General features: G+C 42.0%; 1 long non-coding RNA gene across 2 annotated transcripts in view; it reads right to left on the bottom strand.

The window, feature by feature from the left end:
• The window catches only part of LOC106733000 (uncharacterized), an 80375-nt gene that overhangs the window by 11074 nt on the left and 52348 nt on the right, over positions 1 to 16953 (bottom strand). For both annotated transcript variants that reach the window (XR_012898267.2, XR_012898265.2), the window contains one exon: positions 1227 to 1389. This is a non-coding gene — a long non-coding RNA (uncharacterized LOC106733000). The remainder of the gene's footprint in view (positions 1 to 1226; positions 1390 to 16953) is intronic.

The following is a 16953-nucleotide window of genomic DNA, read 5'->3' as shown; positions in this document are numbered from 1 at the left end:
AGGACTATTATGGAATATTAATCAGCAGATTAATAAGTGAAACATTCCTTGCTCATGATTTTCAAAGAGAATATAGACCCTCTAAACATAGACACCTTAAGGCTAACGAGTAACATTTTCCCAGGTGTTGCCTGACCACACCTTAACTAAGAAAAAGAATCTGATTGCAAGGGCTGGGTCACATTCTTCCTGATTTGTTAGGAACACTGCCTTTAAAAGACATTCTTATCTTAAAGTCCATTATTTTTATTGCTCTTATTAGACATTTCCTGCTCATTTTTGCAATCAATTTAGTCACACAGTAACCTTGAGTTCTATTTTTATGAAAAGTACTGTTCAAAGAGCTTCCGAACATTGTATTAGGAAATAAAGAAAAGCACTTGAACAATTTAGAGAATAAAAGTCATCCTTCTACTATCTAACCCCTTTTTAAAAAGACAATATTAAAAAAGATATAAAAGAATTGAAAACAGTCTCAAAATCCCACAGTAGCTTTTTATCTTTGTCCCCATTTGAGGTCATACCAAAAACACTTAAAAGTACAAGTAACATTTTTTCTTCAAATATAGGTTGTGGTTATTTCTAGACTAAGTAGACTGATAGGATTCAATTTACTCAGGCTAAATTTCAGTTCTCTCTGAATGATAGGACAGAATTAGGGAAGAGAAGCTAACAGATTAAGTGACAGGCATGGAATATCATGTCAACTTATTTATTACATTAGACAGTCAGACCATATTTTGTGTTATGATCATACCAAATTAATAAGTAGTGACTAATGAAATAGTTACAGAGTTTTAAAAATTTTATGTTACAGACACAGCAATACCTGGTAAAAATACACAACCAGTGCATAAGATAAGTAGTCTCCCCATTTTACTTGAGACATCAAGTTCTACAATTACTAAATATTATGTTAAAGAAGTTTTTACACCCCTTTTATTAAGAGCCAAATATTTAATTGTTAAAACTATCTAAAAGGTACATCACGACAACGTGTATTAAATTCACTTTTATCCGTAGTTCCTAAAAAAGTTTAGTAAACTAAGAGTTAAACATTCCTTCCAACCCCAAAAACGTCATTTTAAAATTTATGTTTAACTCGACTGAATAACCAGGTTTGTGTTTTTCTAAGTTCTCTTAGTTACACTACTAAGAATCTTCAAACAATTTAATAACATGGACCAGATGATGTCCATTAGTAGGCAATGTCATTTCACACTTACCCATTCTGAATAATCCTTGTGACAGACTGCAGCAGCTTCCATTAACTAAAATTCTTCATCGCAGCTAGATAAATCAGATTTTAAAATGCCTTTGTTATAGACTGACTGAATGATTTTTTTTCTTAGTAACTCTCCAAAGTAAAAAGCTATCAGCATTTCATTCCTATGACAAAACAAAGAAGAAATGAAAAAGATAATAAGTCCATACACGTTCCTGGCAAAGATTTTAAACAGCATTATTCTTATACACTAAACATTCTGAACAACGTTACAGTTACCAGTTCATAGGTGACGCTCATTAATCCAAGTTGGCTTCAGCAGGCTTTATTGTCTATCAACAACTCTACCAAGCCCACAGCACTGATAACTTTTATCACATGTTGCTGAATCACTCTAATCTCAGAGTTACAATCTAAGTGTAATTCAGCAGTGGAAGAGAGTCAAAGCTTCAGTTAGCTCTACAGCAGGGAGTTCTTATAGAGAACCGCCAATTAGCTGCTGACCAATCATAGGCTTAGTCATATGACAGGGCAGTCCCAACTGTATGGCAGAGAACTTTATGAATTGCCGGGGTTAAATAAAGGACACTCATTGAGTTAAAAAAAAAAAAAAAAGGGAGAAAGCTCAAATCGAAAAACGCCCATGCTGAACAGTGCTAGTGCTTTACAGCAGGAAACCCCCTCGCCTCACAGGGACACTCAGAATTAACAGTATCCAAAGAGAAATGTTTGTCACATATTCAAGTAAATCCTCATACTGAGATTTGTTTTATATAGCCATCAACTCATTCCCTGTCCCCATTAATATCTATTTTCTAAAATAAAATAGAAACATGCATTTCCCAGCTCATTATGAGAAAACTTATAATTAAATATAATTCATAAAATACAAATATTTCTCTCTCTTTCACATACACAAGTTGAGATTTTCAAAGCAAAGGAAAACATATAAGCCCCTCTTCTATTTATGTATCTGTTTACTCATGCAACTTGAAAAATACAGAGTGATTTAAATATGTAAATAAACAATCAGTGACAAGCAGCTCTACTTCTCCTGTCTGTATGCAATACAATTGCTATCCATATCTATTATTCATACAACTTATAGGTAGACACTACCAAGTAATTCTTCATATATTATGATTTTAAGGATTTATTCCAGAAAAACAGAAATAGTTTGTAAGAAATCAACACATCTACTTGGCAACCTGAAAGATACTGGGGATCACAGCTATCTACAACTCTTTAAAAATGCACAGGACAACACATGTTTGAAAAGAATCAGTGTTTGTCTATTAACACTTAGAATTGTACCACATTTCATTTTCACTTTGCCCCCCACACATGGCTATGAATGTTTATGGCTGCAGTAAGTGCTGTTAGATGCAAAAATGGGACAAATGCAAGGCTTCTTGCCACTGTTAATTTTTGCCAATCCCAATTTATGGGTAAGAAATGTACGCCAGTATAAACCAAGATGACTCAAACTGCCTCACCCACCCTTCCCCCTCCCAAGTTCTAAAGAACAACAAGCCTCTTTAGCTGTGGGGAGTAGATTTATTGTAGACATGATTCAGAGCCTGAGACTCATGGTAGGACTAAGGCATACTCTGGGTATCTAAAAGAGCTTTCCTTCACGATGGAAAAAGAGAGGATGTTCTAGAACAGAAAACATCAGTATGTCAACAGCATCTGTCAGGAACTGCTGCCCAGACTTAGGACAACGTAAGTTTTTAAAAGAGAGTTTGCCTCGATGTAAACCCATAATTACAAGACACTGGGGATATCATTAATTATTTTTTAAATCTACTACATCCTTTAGAAAGTTAACTTAAGGTTTTTTCCAGAATGAAACACTGCACTAACTCCTCTACCTATGAGCTGCATTTATTAGGTAGACATCAAGCCACATTTAGCTATCTATTTGGGTAGGCATTACAGTTGAGTACTAAAACATATTTCGACAGGGGACAGTTAATCCAATGTTAAAAGCTGCTTGGTATATTTCCAGCAAAATACTAAATCCTCAAATACCAAAATTCTATCTTAGAAAATTTTTCTATTAACCCCCTCACCTTCCCCAACACTAGGGCTACGTCTACAGTGCAGGCTTCTTGCACAAGAACTGTTTTGCGCAAGAGTTCTTGAACAAAAGTGCATCCACATTACCATGTGCTTGTGCGCAAGAGCGTCCATGGCAGTGTGGACGCTCTCTTGCGCAAAAAAGCTCTGATGGCCATTTTAGCCATAGGGGTTTCTTGCGCAAGAAACTCCTGTTGCCCATCCACACTGCCTTCTTGCACAAGAGGGCTTATTCCTCGTGGGGAGAGGAATAACTCTTGCACAGGAAACCCTCTCTTCTGATGCTTTACTGTAAATTTACTTGTGCAAGAACACAAGTGCAGTGTAGGCGCTCTGCAAGTTTTTCGGAAGAACAGCCATTCTTGCACAAAAAGCCTGCATTATAGACGTAGCCTAGCAATGAAGCATCTGGAGAACAGAATGACACCTAATGTTTTTGAAGACCTAATGTTTTTAAATTCCTAATAAGATTTGCAGTATACAGTGAATAATACTTTATTTTCAAGGGGTGCGTGTGTGAAGGAATACCTTTTATTGGACCAACTTCTGTTGGTGAGAGGGACAAGCTTTTGTGCACACAGAGCTCTATGGCTTGAAAGCTTGTCTCTCTCACCAACAGAATTTGGTCCAACAAAAGATACTATGTCACTCATCTTGTCTTTCTAATATTCTGGGACATACATGGCAATAAAACCACTATATACTGTATATTCTGTCCCTTTGAAATTTTCTCACAATTATCTGTGATCTTTCACAGACTGCCATTTGGGGGGGGGGGGGGGGATGGGAGGAGGAAAACCTATTTCACATTTATTTAATTCAAGTTGCAAAACTACCAGTATAATCTATATTATGGCCCACATCCTACAGTGAGCTTCATCCAGGAAAATATTAAGTAGAACAAGGTATTACCAGGTTACCTTATTGAAAAACTTAAGCTTCCTCATACATATGCTCACACATGCCTCTGTCTTCTTTAAAGCCAAGTGCGTAACACTACAAGACAACAAATTTTAGAAACAAGGCAGGTTTTTAGAAATCTGTTGCCCCATCCCAGACTTACATTTTTATTAGTTTTCAGAAGAGATCTAGAGTAACAGATTTATCTGAAGAAATGAATAAAACAACTTGACTACTTCTCTGCCTCCCCATCAATATTTATTACGAGACTCTTTCTATAAATATGTTTCATAGCAAAATATTTTATGTAAAGCTCATAAGAAACTAAATAACAAATCTTTATTTTTAATGTTTTTCAAGGATGAAGAATGTGACACGCAGATGGCACAAAACCAATATGTCCCACAATAGTATGCTGTATGTATGATATTTACACAGAAAATGTAAATAGGTTGGTTTGGGAAGTATCTGACAAATCATTCATAGAGCACAAAAAATGAGTACTAATTTATACCTCCAACTGCTTATTAACTAATTAACCTTCCTAACACCTCTCTGAAATATACATTTTAGCTTCCTTATACAAATGAAGAAACAGAGGCAAAGTGATTTGCCCAAGGCCAGGGAGAAAGTTAGTTGTAGAACCTGGATTAAAACTCAGAAGTCCTTGGCAGTCTGAATCACCTGGAACACATTGTGCCTCTCATGTTAACTCACATGTGATTGAGGAATCTGTGATTCCATTTAGGGTTACCAGATAGTTTGGAAAAAAAAAAATACCGAATACATTTGATCTCAGATCGGGGTGGGAGGGACTGGCCAGGAGGGGAGCAGGGCTGGCCAGGAGGGAGTTAGGGGGAGCAGGACTGTCCCGAGCACAAGTAGATCCCGGGGTGCTGCTCGCAGAGCCAGCCCAAGCTGCGGGCTGACTGGGCTACTGCCCAGGGCACCCCATTGTAGGGGGCGCCACGCGGGGCTGCCGGGCTACGTGGGGGTGGCACCATGCATGCACCGCGCACCCGGGGCGGGGCCACGCATGCGCCAGGTTCCTGGGGGCGGGGCCACGCTCCTGGGGCCCGGGGTGCACAAATGGCTCAGGCCAGCCCTGGCTGCCCATCCCACGCACGGTCCCAGCAGGGCACACGGGCAAGTCCAGCCCCGGGGATTCCATCCTGCCCCAGCCCCGCCTCCCCCCCTCTATTGCGTAGTTGCGTGCTGCCTGGCTGATGGACACGCTCACACAGTGTTTGAGGCAGTACGCAACTATGTACTGGTACTAATGATAATAATAAACCTTACTTAATTAGAAAATACTGGACATTTATATGTCTGGTATTTTCTCAATTTGTTTCTCGGACAGAAACCTCAAATACCGGACTGTCTGGTTCAAAACCGGATACCTGGCAACCCTAACTCTTTTTATGTACATGTCATTAAAAATGCTGCCATTTCAAACATCAGATGGGTGATGTTTGCATTGTAGACCTTGCTATTACAAAAGAAATACTTTGATATTCACTCTTTCATACTAGTTACAGTAAATTTATGGTGCCTGCATTTCAGTCTCCACTGCCATGTATGAGGATGTCCCACAATGCTTGGCTAAAAGTGTCCTTTCCCTCCAACTTGTACAAGGTATATACACTATGGCTGTGTAATACATATCAACATGTATGAAGTCTCCAAAGCTTATCACTATGTCTATAGGGCTTGATTTTCAGAAGGCTTGACCTTCTACTAATCTCAACTAGAGTTAGGGTTGAGAACCTTCTACTTCCACAAAACTGAACACTCTTGCCCTACCCCACTCTTACCCTATTCCACCCTTTCTCTAAGGCATTGCCCTCATTCACTCCACCCACATCCCCTATTGCTCTCTCTACCCTCTCTTCTTACTTGCTTATTTTCACTGGGCTGGCTCTGGTACGGTGACGTAGTGGGCAGGGGTGGGAGTTTCAGGGTCAGGCCAAAAATGAGGGGTTTAGGTATAGGAGTTGGTTAAAGGCTAAGGATTGGGGATGTGGGAAGGTGAGGCCTGTGGTTGGGAGTGCAGACTCCGGATGAAGAGTTTGGGGTGTAGGTGAGTGCGTGGGCTGCGACCAAGGAGTTCAGAGGGCAGGAGGGGAATCAGGACTGGAGCAGGAGGGTCAGGGGTACAGGTCTGGATGGTACTTACCTCAAGCAGGGGAGTTGTAGGGGCTGGAACAACCCCCTCCAGTGCCCCGGGCATGGGATCCAGGGCAACCTCCCCCATCACTGTCCTGTCTCTGTTCCATCCCACTCCACCCCTTCTCCAAGCCTCACCCCTCCTCCAACCCCTCTGCTTCCCTTGCCTGAAGCCCCTTCTCCAGAGTGATGTGAGCCAGGGTATTACTGGGGAGAGGGGGAGACTGGCACGGGGTGGCAGCAAGGGTCCTCCCCCCCCTCGCACTCACCACAGTGACGAGAGTCAGAGTGACCCGGCAGGTTGCTCTGCTCTGCCCCACCACCCTCCTCTCAGCTTACAGTGAAATGGAAGGCAGCGAGCTGGGAGGTAGGCAGTAGCACAGGGCAGAGCAGGTTCCTGGGTTGCTCCGGCTTCTGCCGCTGAGGTGAGTGCAGGAGGTGGTGAGTATGACCCCTGCTTATGCCCTGAGGCAGGCTCCCTATATAATCCCCCAGACCACCCTGGGTCCCATCCATAGGACAGTGGAGGCAGCCATGTCAGGGGCCCACAAAGTGCAGGACCTGGGGCCTTAAACCGTCCTATAGATGGGACAGCTCTGCTTACAAAGAGGCACAGGGGGCTCTGTGCTGCATGCTGCTCCATCTGCAGGTGCCACCCCCCAGTCTCTATTGGTCGGGGTTTTCAGACAATGGGGAGCTGCAGAGACAGCACTTGGGGTGGGGCGGGTGTGGAGCTCCCTGGCTGCCCCCATCCACAGGACTCTGAAGAGAGGCTTGCCACTGCTTCTGGGAACTGTGTGGAGCCCGGTGAGCAGGAAGCCTGTCTTAGCCCTGCTACACCACCAATCGGACTTTTAACAGCCCACTCAGTGGTGCTGACCTGAACCAACCGGGGGGGAAGGGGGAAGGGTCTTTTTAGACCAGGCATTCCTGTCAAAAATTGATTACCCGGTGGCAATCCTAACTAGAGTAGTGTGAGCTCAGCACCTATGAATAGCAGAATCTGGATTCACGTAAAATAGTACTTTAAATAATTTTGGGGCATCACCTACCAAGGCTCTTTTCACTGTAGCTTTGACTAAATTCTACCTTCAGCTCTTATTGTAACTAATATGAACTACTGCAGTTGATTTTACATGGAAAGTGCTCAGATAACCATATGATGGTTACCTGGATCAGGATTTAGTGGTCACATTCCCAACTGTGGATAGGGTTCTACCATGTGATGATCATCTAGAGAAAAGAATATCTGGGGCATGTTGTAGGAAACAGGGAATGCTGCTATAAACTCATGCTTAGGAGAGCTTTCATCCTTCAAAAATAAGGCTTGGAACTTAATTTTAAAAAAAATCTTAAAACTATTTTTTCCTAGTGAAATAGACAAGTTCTTATTGTTTATTTTTTTAAAACAACAATCCTGTAGCAACTTAGAAACTAACAAAAATATAAATAGTATCATCAGTATTTTTGTTTAAAATCACTAACTCACATGAAACAGGATTCCTTTTACAATAAACCATACTTCCTTTTCTGAAATCAGATTTATAAATGTGAAAATGGCTAAATATTTATACAGTACTGCAAGTTGCTCACTCCTAAAACCAGGTGAATCTCCAAACTATAATATAGTATTACTTTTCATGCTACTTTAACACACAAACAGAACACTGCTACTGTCTCAATAGCACTTGGCACAGGGGAGAGATCTTGTTAAATCCATGTAGACATAAGTCATACAGCACTTTGGAAAAGGATTTCTTTTACCCTGTTTTTAAAGTGCCACTCACAATGTTTTCAGACTGCAATGATATACATATACTGTGGGTAAGGGTGGGGGTGATTTGGGTGGGAGAAGGGGAGGATAGAGGAGGACAGGATTCCATGTCAAGCTGAATCATAACCATGTGAGTAATTTCAAGGGTTTTTTTCCCCTGAGGGTATGAATCAAATTAAGTTTGTTTTGCTATGGGTGAAGAAAGAGAATATAATAGCATGAATCAGAGCTATCAACAAATGTGTAGGATAGCCCAAAAATTAATTATAATTACTGCCTTTTCATACAGAGTTTCTGCCATAAAATGTAGAAATTATGTTAATCAATAGGAAACAAATTCACAGGCACTGGACTTTTCAATATCTTCAGCCTTCCTTTTAATTTTTTCTTATACAGGTTAGCCTGTACAAACAGGAACATGCTTGACATTCTGGTAGATGCCCTTTTGCCCCTCACTTGAAGTAAAAGTACTACTACTGGCAATGAAGGGAAAACACAGGGCTGCATTTCATCTTGCCATTAGCATTTTGATCCGAGCACTCAAGACTAGTTTGCAAAGGAAGCTATGTGGAGTACAGGTTTTACAACTTTAGAGCAGACAGCTTGTCATTCTAATGGAGATAATCTGTTTAATGAAGTACACAAAACAGAAAACGTTCAATAATCCCTTGGCTTGGTCTTTTTTCTTTGGGAGTGATGAAGTCCTTAAAAGACCATTTTAGAATTTTAGCTCTTATGATACTGGGGGTAAACGGATTTCTATTTACTTTTAAATATATGGTATCAAAAGATACTATGAGGCTCAAAATGTGAAACCTCTTTTTTTGTTTGTTTTTTAAAAAAGGACAAGTATTGATTTTGTGACAGAAAACTCAAAAAATACTATTAGCTTACAGTAGACAGCTAAGAAATTAAACCAAACTTTAGGATGCATTTCTATCTCTCCACTTGTGTAAAAAACTATTTTTAAATGGCTTATTGAGATTTTAGTATTCTAGAATGTTGAAATATTTGCCTCTACATTTTTAATATGGAGAAAGTTTTGTTAAACCTAATGCAGTGCCCAAATGTTAAATGATAAGAAATTCTCTTCTCCTCTATCCTTCCGTGTCTTCCAAGCTGTATTTTCAATTTGTACAGGTAAGCAGAAATATTTTGGTATTTTTAGTTACTGTTATTTTATAAAGATAAATTATTTGAACTATAATTGATTCTTTTCAGACACACTACAGTGAGATTTGAATTATAATGAGAGAAATACTCTAGGCCAATGATACTCAGACCTCAATGGTTCAGGAGTAAAACAAAAGAGCCACAGTGAATTAATTGTGTCATTTACTATTTGCATGTTTGTATTATTCTCACAGAAAAATGACTGACCAAACGTTCTACTACAGGTTGGACCTCCCTTGCCTGGCTCACTCAGGACCTGACCAGTCCTGAATGAGGGAATTTGCCAGATCAGTGGAGGTCCCCTGCCACGAGCTTCCCAGGACCCTGCCCCTCCCTATAGTTGGCTCCACTCCAGCCCTGCTGCTACAGGGCTTGGCCTTGGCTCTGGCCCGCTTCTGCCAGAAAAGAGCTCCCCAGCCACTGCTGTTCTGCTCCTGTTGGGGGAAGAGGCGCCGTGGCTGCCCCGCACTATCAGGGTTTCGCCGCTGTCTCACTGTGCTGCGCCAGGTTGGGGTTCTTTGGCTGCCCTGCTGCCGCCGCTCTGGGTTGGGGCTCTGCAGCTGCCCTGCTGCTCGCCCATCCCAATGGTGGGGTTCCCTGCTGCTAGACTCCGGACTGGCTCGCACTCCTGGGCGCTGGAGCTCTCTGGTCCAGCAACATCTATGATCCTGCTGGACCACGGATGTTGCCGGACCAGGGAGTCCTGGATTTAGAAGGTTCAACTTGTGCTGGTTACTCACATAGCATAACCATTCTGATTGGTTAAGAACTAAAAATCACACCACATTTTAGTATCATGTGCTGCAGAGAACCTCAGGAGATGCATTAAAGCACACACGGGCATTAATTTTTGCTGGGAGGGCCTCTCCAAGATTTTGGAAAGTGGTCGAGGGCCACACTCTTCCATAATATTAATCTGGAATTAATCTGGTCTGGGATAGAGGTTGGGTGCAGAAGGGACCTTGGGGTAAGGGATTGGGGTGAGGTCTGGGAGGGAGTTTGGTTGAAGGAGGCAGTTGTGACCTGGGGCACTGGATTGGGGTGCAGGGATTTGCGTTGTGACCTAAAGTAGGAGGGGGTTGTGATCTAGGGCAGGGTATTGGTGTGCAGGGTATTTGGTAGTGACCTAGGGCAGGAGGGGATTGGGAGGGGGTATTGGGCGCAGGGTCTGGGAGGGAGCATGAGCTCAGGAGACGGACAGAGAGTATGGCTTTTCTGGAGTAGGGAGCAGAAGTGGGGGAGCAGAGGGCTGGCGGGGGTGGGGGAAGGAGGAAAGGGCTGGGGAGCACTCAGCTCAGCATGTTTTTCAGGCAGAAGCCTGCCTGGCCCCTGCAGAACCTGAGGGGAAAAGGGAGGGGTGCTTCATTCGGTGCCTGTTCTTGAAACAGGCAGCTTCCTTTGGCCAGAAACCAGCCAATAGGATTGTGCTGGGGGACGGCGCCACCATGAAGCACCGCTCCCTTTTCCCCCGCTCCTCCTAGTTTGTGAAAAACAAGCAGCCCTGCAGCTGCTTTTCTGAGTGGCGTGTGGAGGGTGGGGTAAGCAGGAGACCCTGTCTGAAGTTCCCTGCTACGTCCTCGGGCCAAATCTGATGGCTTGGTGAGACAAATCCAGCCCACTGAAGGTGTCTGGCTAGGCCAGCATTATCGAGTCACTTGTGGTTCTTAAGCCTCAGTCTGAGTATCACTGCTCTAGGCAAAACATTTCACAGTGTTAATACATCTTCTCTGCACGTTTATTGACAGTTTATAAAACTGTGCTTAGTAAACAAGTTCTAAGGGAAGATACCACAGTCAATCTAAACTGACTCCCTTCCTTCAAACAATTCTATATACTTTTCTACAAACATTCTCTCCCATGTGCCCAGGCAAAAACTGTACAAAAAGTGTGCTTTTGAGTTTAGCAGGCTAATTAGCTAAGAGAGGGGGCAAATTCCAGAGTCTAGGGCCCTGTAAAACAGAAGCCCAATCCCAGATAGACATTTATATCAGAGCTTTCAATCAAACAGTACTGCTGTTTCAAGTAACTTGAGGTGATGTGATGGGATGTTGAGAAAAGGAGGGTATGTCAGATAGCCAACACCCAAACTACACTGGGATCAAAATTTAGTACCCTAAATTTCATTTGTAAACTAACAGGGAGCTAGTGCAGCCTAGAGTGGAGTTACACACACACACTTCCTAAAATAGACACCATACTTGGTAGAAGTGCTTACTTGGTACTAAACTGGCATAGTTCTGTTAAAGTTTATTTAAACCAATATACATCAGCTGAGAAACTGGCCTTCAAAAGTAACCATTCAAATATGGTTCAGCTAAACCAAAACTAAAGCATCACAAATGCATGCATGTCTGTGGCAATTTGAAGTTTTACTAGCTCACTCCCAGCAGAAGCTAATTATTTCTATGGGTAGGGAAACCATTATCTAGGTTTGGTGAAAGATTTATTAAGATGCATCATCCAGGTATAGCCAAAAATGCCTCACATCTCACATACACAATACATGGAAGGTTGACAAAAGAACACAGAACAGCACGACAATAGAATACCTGCAGCTGATACACAGTCAATACACTCCACCTTCTGGAATTTCTCAAAAAAATATTTAATGGAAGCACTCTCCAGCCACCCTCCCAGAAGGATCGGAGGGAAGCGTACCATCACTCTATGGTCAATATTATCAAAGGCTGCTAAAAGAATCAGCATGCATACATGACTATGATGCATCAGCAGTAGATAAGCAAGCAATGAGTCTAATGCAGTATCAGTTCTTTACCAGGAACTCAAGGAAGCCAGAGGACTCCGGAGTCTGGACAGAGTTATCTGAGCACAAACTTCTTAACTTTCCACACATACACAAAAAGTTTAGTGTCAGAGCTCTACCTGACATTTTCATTGCCAAAAGAAGTTTCTTTAAGCCAGGGCACAAACAAAACACTCATTTGAGGGAGGCTATGCCCCCACCAAAATTGGGGGAAAACACTGTATTTCTAATAATAACTTTTATCAGCAAGGCAAGAGACCATTTTCATTAGTAGGTATGTGTAAATATCTAAACTGCATCCAAAGACGACTTTTCAGGTCTCTAATTCAGGGGTAAATCAGCATCTTTATCACCTCTGCAGTTCAACAAAGATTTGTATTTTTCACGTTGTTGCATTTATATTACCACGGCATTGTTTAGGTCTCCAATTAAATTATTCCATAACTTTTAACCTTCTGACTAATATTGTCAACCACATCTCAGATATCATTAGGAATGGTAGCTCCACACAGAACAGATACTTTTTGTTAGAGTAAATGAAAGCCTAGCCTCCCCACCACCCCCCTGCAAAAAAGATCAGTATGGAAAGCAGTTCCCATTGTTGCAGGTTTTAGACAAATAAAAATAGTACTTCCTGAATATACATAATGGTTTCAGGAGCCCAGTCAATGTGTGCTGATATATCTGAGAACAGTAGCATTCTACCCACCAGGTAGAAAGCTTTTAAGTACAAGTCCCATTCCAGGACTCAGAAACATATCAAATTCCAGTTAACTGACACAACAGCTTTTACACTCTTTGAGGTACTGGACTTTAAATTGGCTGTTAAAAAAAGGATCTGCTGCCTGTCTCTGTCAAGTGTCTCGGTGCCAAGTATAAACAGTACTTTTCATTCAAATCTGAAGATCCTGCGATTAAAGCCAACACCATTCTTTATCAATAAAAACAGGTTTAAAGCACAATGCCGTATTTGAGTTAAATAAATAAAAATGGCTTCATCTGCTTACCAAATCCTTATGGTTTAATCCAAAGACTGTTGAAATTAACTGAAAGGTTCCTATTGACTCCATGGGCTTTGTATCGGGCCCTATGTTACCAATAACTATGGTATTTACCTCAGCACTTTATGTACCTCATGCCAGACAACACTGAAATTGTATTCCAGTTTCTTACAATCACATATGCTTTAATTTTTACTATTCCTGAAATACTTCAAGAAAAAAGCAATGAGACATTCCACCATCAAATGCAGACACCTAGAAAAGATTGTTCTGAAAAGGGAGCACAAATCACATAGACATAAGCAAAATCTATATAAATGCAGTGTTTTCCCATAATCATTATACATCTATTTTCTCCCATTATTTGATAGGAAATTGGGGGAGGGGGAAGGAGAGAGTGAAATCCATAACTGAACTCAACACAATTCATTACATTCAATAATTTAATACAGAAATCTATTTCAAAATTCAAGAACACAATATTTGCTGTATAAACACCACCACTTTCCCTTTTCCATACAATTTAGCGGTTGCGAAACTTGTTATTTTGAACTTTTATTTTACGCATGTTCCAGGAGAGTAGTCAAAAGATATGTTTTATACCCCGTTACCCTTTATCTGAAATGAATGGAGAATGCATTTGACTTGCGTGGTTAATGAGGTTCACAAAACTAACTCGTGTCAAAAGCCTTCTCTACCTCAACATTAAATCCAAATAGGTGAAAGAGAGGAAAAGAATAATGATAATGTAAACAACACAAATTCAAGTCAACACCTCCTCTAGTTTGCACAGTGAATCTTATATGTGCCTGTTGATATTTCTGAAGGCAGATTCAAGCTTTTCCATGTGTCTTGTACAATGACAAATCACATTATTGGTTGTTTATAACTAACAAGATGCATGCAGATCTGATTTTTGATGTGGTCTTTGTCACTTTGGGAATATAAGGCTATTACTCACCCATAGCTCTAGACTTAAATAATGCTCCAAGTAAAAAACAAAACAAAACCCAAAAAACACCACAAGTCATCACAGAAACAGAAAAACTTTGTTTTGATTAAGCTACCCAGACCAAGTCTGTGGCTATACCCTGAAATACTTGGCAAAAACTAAACCGCAACTATGTGGCAGCACTGTGAGTATTAGAGATAACGTCAGTATTTTGTTTATGTGGAATCCTAAACACCACAACATTGTAAACAAGTGCATCAAACCTAGGCATGTGACCGTGTAAACATATAAACAATTAACCTATGAGAGATTAACCTTCACAGTTACATGTAGGCCCCCTTCCCCTGTGCTGCTGACTCTGTATCACCATCAGTCCCCCACCCCTCTTTGACACAGAGGCAGCAGGGTGGTTGGGCTGGCATGCAGGAGCCAGTGTGGGCGGGAAGCTCCCTTCCTCCCGCATGTAAACATGTAACCACTGAAATTTTGAATGGTTACAAGTTTACCTGAATAAATGCATTTTAACATCCCTAATCAAAACCAAATACCAACATTTCTAAAATAATTTCAGAGGATTCAAATCATGCAATTTAGTCAATTTTGTTCTTAATGGTATAAACAAAAAGTTTAGAATCTACAACATGTAATAATTCTGGCTATGTCTAGACTGCATCCCTCTGCCGACAGAGGGATGCAAATCAAGCACTTAGGAAGTGCAAATGAGCCTGGGATTTAAATATCCCGGGCTTCATTTGCATACTGATGTTCAGGCACTGTGCCGATCACAAAAGCATAGCCGCGGCTCTGCTGACAGTAGAGAGCTTTTTCAGCAGATCCTCTACTCCTCAAAAAACTAGAAAAAAACCTGCCAAAAATGCTCCCCACTGTCAGCAGAGCCGTGGCTACACTTTACTTTCACTTTCAAAAGGGCGCGTGATCAGCACAGCGCCCGAGCGTGAGTATGCAAATGAAGCTCAGGAAATTTAAATCCTGGGCTTATTTGCATTTCCGAAGTGCTTGATTTGCATCCCTCTGTCGGCAGAGGGATGCAGTCTAGACATAGCCGCTGTGTGCGCCTCTGTATGCTGAGAAATAGCACGGCAATGACAGAATCCCAACTACTGACATTTAAAGACTTGGGAATGGCAATGCTCATTTACATGTGCAAGGTTTAGCCTTAGGGCAGGGATGGCGAACCCATTCTGGACAAAGAGCCAAGATATCAGTGGATCCAGCGTAAAAAGCCAGGGCAAAGTTGTAGAGGGGAAAAAAAAAAAAAAAAGAGGACTGCAACTTTTGCCTCTTTAAAAGGAGCCCCCGGTCATATTTTTGACTACATCAGGCTCCCACTGGCCGACGCCATCTTTAATTCTCCATCTTTAATGGCCGCGCCAGATGGCTCCCCTGCCCAGGTTAGCACAGGGAGCCGAGAGGAGAGAGCCGTTTTTGAGGGTGCAGGGGCAGGTTTACGAGCCATGGGGAGGGCTTCGCGAGCTGCACCCTGGAAAGGAAGAACCTCATGTAGGTTGGCCACGGCTGCCTTAGGGAGTCAGGAAGACCGTCTTTCCCACTCACTGAACTGACAGCTTTCCTCATGTGCAATTTTCATGAATAATAATAGTAAAATACATCAGTTCACTGATTTGAAACTTAAAGCAATTGTGTTAAAGGACAACTGTAGGGGTGGCATTGTATTTTGTTCATAGCAACTGGCCATTTCAATGTGATAGGTATGATTCCTGCATGGTATTGCTGAGTTGCTTTAGATTTTATTTTCAATGCTTTGAAAGTGAATAGATCTCTCTAAGGCATAAACAAGGGGAAGAATTGTAGTGAAATAGACTAACATCTACCACAAGGATGGGCAATAAGCTGGATGCAATTTTTCAGGGTTAGCCCCTAGGGAGCCGTCAGCACTTTATTTACCTGTAGCTGTCTAATTCGAAAATAAATCTATGGAATGGATAAATTGGGCATAAAAGACTGATTTTCCATTTTTTTCACCATGTATTCACCATTCTTCCTGTCTACCCTGGTGTTCCTGGTCAAAGTAGTACCACAGTATAAGTTCCCTGTAGCTGTGTGGCAGCACGGCCACTCAGCTGCTAACTGAGCCCCACGCACAGGTTTAGGTCTGCCGCACAGTGAGCTTCCTGGGCGGGGAGGGGCACTCCCTCAGCAGCAGAAACTCCTGCTCCTGACAACGAACATGCTGGTAGGGAAGGGGACATAAGGAGGAGGAAGGGTGGGAGGAAGTATGTGACTGGGACAGGAGCAGAGTTTGGATCGTGAAGTATGGGAGAGGAGAAGTTTAATTACAGTGATCTGATTACAGCAGCTGGGTTTGCTTGCAGCTTCCTGTGAGGAAGCCCAACATGGACCTCTAGCTTCCTGTGAGGAAGCCCAACATGGACCTCTCCTGGTCTGGGGGAGAGGGAGCTGATTGCATGGGGCTAGGTGAGGTAAATGGAGTGCAATGCTGGCATCTGTGCAGTGAAGTGGGGACAGAGGAGAGTCTGTTTGGAGTGTCTTAATGTGTTCCTATCTGGACTGCAGGCACCAAAAGCCAGATTGTCTGTTTCAGCACAGCAGCCCTAGTTGGGCTGCAGACATAGGGCTCTCTCCTGGGCTGAAGCAAGCTGTATGGGGTGGTGCCAAAATTTCAGGTGGATTAAAAGCTCGTAGGCTGCTTTTGAATACTGGGGAAAAAAGGCCTCGCACATGACGTGCATGATTACGTTTCAAACAAAGTTTACACAGGTGTTAATGACTTAAGGTAAGAAAGGAAAAGATTCTTTTAATACCATTTTTTTAATGTTGTAGATATCTTCAAACTCTGTTCTTAATGATTTTTTTTAATCCTGTGTCACTAGTTAATACATAGTAAATTGTTAAAACTGGAAGAACTTTATGATG

Source organism: Pelodiscus sinensis, chromosome 1, assembly GCF_052426305.1.
Source record: "Pelodiscus sinensis isolate ZL-2025 chromosome 1, ASM5242630v1, whole genome shotgun sequence".
In the NCBI taxonomy this organism is placed as follows: domain Eukaryota; kingdom Metazoa; phylum Chordata; order Testudines; family Trionychidae; genus Pelodiscus; species Pelodiscus sinensis.
Note: the sequence above shows the minus strand (reverse complement) of the source record. Positions and strands in the feature narration are given on the sequence as shown.